Raw genomic sequence first — 7,042 nt, 5'->3', positions numbered from 1 at the left:
TACTTCTTCACTGTGAGGGTGACTGAGCTGGCACAGGTTGCCCAATGAGTCTCCATCCTTGGGGATACTAAAAAACCATGTGGACATCATCCAGGCAACTGGCCCTATCGGTTTCTTGCTTGAGCAGGTGGGTTGGACCAGGTGACCTCTAATGTCCCTTCCAGCCTCAACCATTTTGTGATTCTCTGACTTTATGCCATTGTTTTGCAGCTTAACAGAAGCAAAACTGCGATGTGTGATTTGCCGAAGCAAGTGCAGTGCAGAATGTGAAAGAGAATATTTTGTGAAAGAGACAACTATACTGTTTCTGTCAGACCATCATCAAAGAAGGGAGTAGGAAAAGTAGTTTGCAGACTGCAGAAACTAGATCAGGAGAAGTAGGTTACACTTACTAACAATAACTTCCATGTTTGTTACACATTGTTACTACACAGAGTAACTGCCTTTGAAGTAAAAGTGAAGGGTAGTCAAAGAACTGCATGAGCTGGAGCAGACAGGAAAGGCAGGAAAATACGTGCACAAGTCAGCACAGCCTGGTATTCCAGAAACTTCTTTAACTGACAAAAGAGATCTGTAATTATTCCTATAGCCTATGTGTCAAATGCAGTGTCAATTAGCACAGTATGCTTTACATCTCTTTACATTGGTTGGGGTTTGGGAGACAGGTTACATCTGATATTCATTCTAAGGCTTCCAGCAAAAAAAAAAAAACATATGAGAAGCTGAATAGCTTCATTCATCTCCCCTGCATTTAACTTCTGCCAACAAGGACAACCCCTGCAGCTGTGGTACAAGCTCTGATACTGGATAAAATGTGAACAGATTGTGACAGGAACTATACAAATGCAAGGTATTACTGACATACATGGATGAGAGATAATGAGTGTGAAATCAAACACTCAGTGTTACAAAGCAAAATATGTAATGTAGCTACATTTTGACAAGTGGCACAAAACTGCAGCAAAAGCAACACAACAATGGAAAGGTGATGATTTCTGTTGACACCACAGGAGATGGAAGTGCCCACACATGCATATTATCAGAAACTACATTGCTACAGCCTCCTTCAAAGGCTGCCACAAGTTCAGCTTTCTCAGTCAAGTCACAAAGGTTACCTGCTGCTGAAGGATCCAGCTGGGATTGAAGGACTGGGATAGAAAAATCATGGAGGCTTGTCACAAGAATTGCAGAAGACAAAAAACCAAGGATAAGTTTATCTCTGAAACACCTGGCCATGGAATTGAACCAGTCAATGAGACAGTCAGTATAAGGTTTCACTGCATAAGGATTTGGCCTTTGACATGACTTTAACAACACATGATAGGACAGTGGTATTGTATTTGTTTACCAAACTGTTCCATGGGGACACACCTCCATGAGATACAAAGATACCCAAAGCTTCCTTATGGTCGCTCTTCAGAGGGTATATCTTCTAAAGTACAGAATTCTTTGATAGTTACATGACACACTAGCTGTTTGCCTTCATAAGGCATTTACAAATTTAAGATGTTTAAGTGAAATTTTTTCCTTACCGCTAGAAGTTCACTCATAAGATAAAGCCTGTCCTCCATTCTGTCTCTTTCAGAGCTGAGGTTCAGAGAGTATGTTTTAAAAATCAACGTTAGGTTAAGAATACTGCCCTGTGATTTGCCAGTGATTTCGGTTTTCATTAAACAGCCAGTTACGTTATAGACAGGGCATCCACCAGAACATGGGAAAAACAAGACCTGACCAGATCAGAGTAGACCATACTAATGAGCTTTTGTAGTTTCAATATATATCCTATACTTTATGCGTCATGTGATACAGAGTAGTTAGGTATAAGAGACAGTTGTTGGCTAGAAAATTTCTTTATAACCCCTAAAAGTAGAGACTGACTTATGTTCTGAAAAATGGAAATTTAGGTTCTCTTCAAAGTCTTCCTTTTATGTATATTTTCATTAGCCATACAGTTGTTATTATCAATTGATTTGATGCACTTTTATGACAAGAATGTGGTTTTGTCACTTGAGGGACTGAGTTTCCTGGTCATACTGTGTGTTCTGCATAGCTCATATTTCCTTTGGGCTTCATATGAGACTATTTCCCAGCTTCTCGTTATTCTCACCCACATCTTTGAACCTTATCTCTTTCTCTATTATTCTTTCAGAGCTGATGTGAAATCTACTGAATAAAATGTGCCAGTGTCAGGCATGCTTTTTACTTCATATGAGCATGTTAAAATATTGTTCTTCAGATCATGTTGTTTGTTTAGTTGACTGGCCCATACTGAGTGGAGGTCTTCATTGTGTTGTTCACAATAGAATGCAATTTTAGTTTTCAGATCATAGTACCTTTCTGCTATCAAATTACTGAAACTGCTATCGAAACAGTTTTATATTATTTCCTCTAAACACTTTAGTGTACAGAGAGAGAATTATTCAGATATGCTGCCTTCCATGCCAAGTTTGTCTGATCTACTTGTTAAGAGTTCCAACATTATTTGTGTTTTTCTGATTCCTTGTCTATTTCTTTTCTATTATCCCTCTGACTTTGATCCCTGATTTAAGGAAATCTCCAGCTCCATTCCTTAAATGAAACCTAACTACTTTGTTGTTTTTTTTTTAATGTCTAATGCTATTCTTTTTAATCAATTGGCTCCAATTTCCCACTATCACGCCTAAGAGGATAAACTGTTTCCTCCTTCTTTGCCTATTGCTTATTATCTTCAGGAAACTGTTATTATTCTTCCTTGGTCCACTAATTATTTTTTCACTTGTTACAATGCTTGCTTGCTTCAATTCATTTGAATTTTCTACTCTTCACACTTTAATTATCCTAAATGCTCCAAGTTTACCCTTGCTGCTGTTCTCTTTACATCTTTATTTCAACTGCATTAGTTTCTGCCACTTCTGGATATAAAGATTTAGTAAAGCACTTCTGTGAGTAAACAGAGAGTATTTGTATTTTACAGTGAAGTGAATTCTCTGGATTTTGGTGTAGGGAATGGATTAATATTGCCCTCCTGAAGATAAAACACATTGACAGGTACTTAACGTTACATGGCAGATAAACAATGATGATACCAGTTTTACACTTTTCTAGCTGTACTATTGATCCTGTTTATCAGCCCTACCATAAAATACCTAGCTATTCAGTATGTTATCTCCTCCAATTAGGTGAATCTCATTAATCCCATCTTGTATGTTACCTGTCTCTGAACTTGTAATATTTGAATTCAGTCTTGGAAAACTGTTTACAGCAATTGAACAAGATAGTGGAACAGGAAAAACATCTTGTAGTCTCTGTTTCAAAATCTTATATAGAATCTTTTTTCTTCCTTTCTCCTAGAGGCAACTTCTGGCTTTGCAGTGTTTCTACAACTGTTATCGTTGCCACAGCAAGAAATCAAAGGAAAATCTACCTTTCTTCCTACGATTAAGTATGACTAATTTCCCTTTTTCCTTTACCCAGCAGATCTGCTCTTTCTCTATGCAGATATAAATGAAGCTCACTTATCACTTCAGGGAAGGATATATATTCATATTTTGAATCTATTTCTCATGAATAATTGAACACTGTCGAGAATGTGATTTTTGAAATAATTAAAACTAACCTGTGATCAGGGAATCTGAGGAGGAGGAACAAGACTCCTGCCTATGAAACAATGTTTAACAGAATTGAATGCTGATCTGCTGTGTCTCAAATCCAAGAGACTATGTTTTGCCGGTATCATTCCTAATATTCCTCATGTAAAAGCTCAGTTATCTACAAACAATCAATTTGAGACTGCTAATTATGTGAAAAAAAAATAAATTTGTTCCACTTCAGTTAATTTTTTTTTTTTTTTCCTCTCAGTATATAAACGGGTAGCCATGAGTTTTGGATCCTGATGAATTATTATGAGTTTTGGATTGGGTGCATTATTTAAAGCTAAACCCTCTCTGTGCCTCAATTTATCCTCACAAATAGAGGATTAATGGAGCATAATAAGGAAACTGTACACTCCAATGGGTGCCTGTAACAGATGTTATAGACATGAGGGAACTTTCTGATTCCTAAAGAATAAGGACTTGACTCCTGTGTTGACAACATGTTAGGTTTTGCTTATATGATTTGCTTATATGATTTGCTTATACGATTTGCTTATATGATTCAACAAATCCTTGAGGGCACATACCCCCAAAATAGCATGTGAAGACCCCTTTCCCAACAAACCGGGGTCTGCTCCCAAGGTAGATTAAACGGACATAAAGTCCTGTCTTCTTCATCATCTTCCCCTGGCACCTGTGGAGTATTACTTGCTCTCTTCCATAAGAAGGCCAAACTTTTCTTGACTCTAACAGGTCGAGAAGAACAGGGAGGGCTCAGCCCGTCTGTCTGCTCATGCATCAGACCAAATTGAACCCCTGACCTCTAATGGAACATGTTGATTTTCCATGCAAGAGACAACATCCATTACAGTGATATCCTTTCCCCTAGTCTTGATTTTTAATGCACAGTTTGAAAAGAAAATACTCACATAACAATTCATTTTGCACATGGATTATTTTTCATTGGGTAGAGATGAAGCTTAGTAATTTTAATTACTTAGTTTCATTAAGGATTTCATTGCAATTAGCACAACTTTCATTTAAATAAAGATGAAGTTTACTGCATGATGAAAATTTTTGAATTATGTGACATTACACTTATGTATTTTTTATCAAAACATTTAATTGCACATTAACAATGCATTACATTTGACAAATACAAAATAAACTCTGGAGAATAAACATAATGATTTGTTTTGTGTTTCTTACATGAATGTAAAGCATGACTCCAAAATATTTGTTTCATCTTGGTAAGAGATGGGGAAAGCTCCTTTAGTTTTGCGGCTTTCTCTCTGGAGTAATTTCCTGATGATTTTGGTGGGTGTGAGGAGGTGCATTCAGGCTGCCTGCTCCTCCTGTGGACAGTCTGGATAGCTGAGGGTTTAAATCAACCTCTGGCACTTGGAATACTTCTCTGTGAGTATAGGGCTATGTCTATGCTGTTAACTGAAACAAGGTGAGGGAACATTTTTGTGTCCTGAGGACAAGGAGCACTGCCTGGCTGCTGTCCAATCTATACAGCGCAGGGCCATAGGTCTCCCCTAGGCCCCGTGTGGTGTACATCTGGACCCAGCACATAATTTGTTTTATATGCATTTTTCAGTTCAAATAATATATGAGTCTACAGTAATATAAGGGCTATATTGTGGCTATTAGAACAATATTTAACTATCATGAAATTGAGGATGTGTTGCATATCCTGATCTGTGATGTGAAGATACCAAGAGAGCTTTGAGGATGTACCATCTTCTGTAATAGCTTGGGAAAAATTCCTGAGAAGGAGGAAACTAAACCTAGTTCAGTCCCATCCTGACATAGAGAATGGCTGTGGCACTGTTGCACCCCTTCCAGGTATTGCTTGGAGAAGAGCTTATTCTGTTTGTACCAAAACCATACCAAGAAGCACACTAACAGTTCAGCCCTGTGGGTAGTCAGCAGCATACTGCTTACACCAAGATCCTGTTTTATTTAGCAGGCAAAAAAAGAGCTAGTTTAGTATGGATTTCATTCTTCTTTCCTGAAAAGGTCTTACTTCTGTTACACAGAAATGTCCATAGTACTATAAAACTGGTCAGTATCAGCAGAGATATAGCCTTGTATACCAAGGGGAAAAGATGTACTGATCTAACTGTATCTGTTTTAGTGGCACTGTACTGCTTTAACTGCTTTATCAGCATATTTTAAGGGACATAACAATGTTCCCACTAAGGCAAGGTCACTTTAAAGGCAAAGAAGTCAAATGTTTAGTAGATAATAGTCTGTACAACTTTCCTAGCACTCTGTATTTGTGCTGCTTGTTAAGTCTTGTGTGCTAAGCTATCCTATAATGCAGCAGCAGACTTAGGTCTGTTAAGTCTGGCTTTCTGGTACATCAGGCTTCTCTCTGGTGGACAAAAACTTATCTGCAGCTTTGTTATCCACCTGGTTTCCTTATGACAAGTGTCCTTATGACAAAGGAAAGAGCTGCTTCATCTTACTTAGAATCATAGAATCATAGAATAGTTAGGGTTGGAAAGGACCTTAAGATCATCTAGTTCCAACCCCCGTGCCATGGGCACGGACACCTTATGCTAAATCATATCACCCAAGACCTCGTCCAACCTGGTCTTGAACACTGCCAGGGATGGAGCATTCACAACCTCCCTGGACAACCCATTCCAGTGCCTCACCACCCTAACAGGAAAGAATTTCCTCCTTATATCCAATCTAAACTTCCCCTGTTTAAGTTTTAACCCATTACCCCTTGTCCTATCACTACAGTCCCTAATGAAGAGTCCCTCCCCAGCATCCCTATATGCCCCCTTCAGATACTGGAAGGCTGCTATGAGGTCTCCACACAGACTTCTCTTCTCCAGGCTGAACAGCCCCAACTTCCTCAGCCTGTCTTCATATGGGAGGTGCTCCAGTCCCCTGATCATCCTTGTGGCCCTACTCCAGACTTGTTCCAACAGTTCCGTGTCCTTTTTATGTTGAGGACACCAGAACTGCACAGAATACTCCAAGTGAGGTCTCAGGAGAGCAGAGTAGAGGGGCAGGATCACCTCCTTCGACCTGCTGGTCACGCTCCTTTTGATGCAGCCCAGGATACGGTTGGCTTTCTGGGCTGCAAGCGCACACTGAAGCCGGCCCATGTTCATTTTCTCATCAACCAGCACCCCCAAGTCCTTCTCCACAGGGCTGCTCTGAATCTCTTCTCTGCCCAACCTGTAGCTGTGCATGGGATTGCTCCGACCCAGGTGTAGGACCTTGCACTTGCCATGGTTGAACTTCATAAGGTTGGCATCAACCCACCTCACAAGAGTGTCGAGGTCCCTCTGGATGGCATTCCTTCCCTCCAGGGTATCAACCGAACCACACAGCTTGGTGTCATCAGCAGACTTGCTGAGGGCACACTCAATCCCACTGTCCATGTCAGCAGCAAAGATGTTGAACAAGACTGGTCCCAACACCGATCCCTGAGGGACGCCACT

The sequence above is a fragment of the Pezoporus wallicus genome, unplaced genomic scaffold (genome assembly GCF_028554395.1).
Source record: "Pezoporus wallicus isolate ANWC-B61680 ecotype Strahan unplaced genomic scaffold, APGP_CSIRO_Pwel_v1 contig_16, whole genome shotgun sequence".
NCBI classification, from domain to species: domain Eukaryota; kingdom Metazoa; phylum Chordata; class Aves; order Psittaciformes; family Psittacidae; genus Pezoporus; species Pezoporus wallicus.
Note: the sequence above shows the minus strand (reverse complement) of the source record.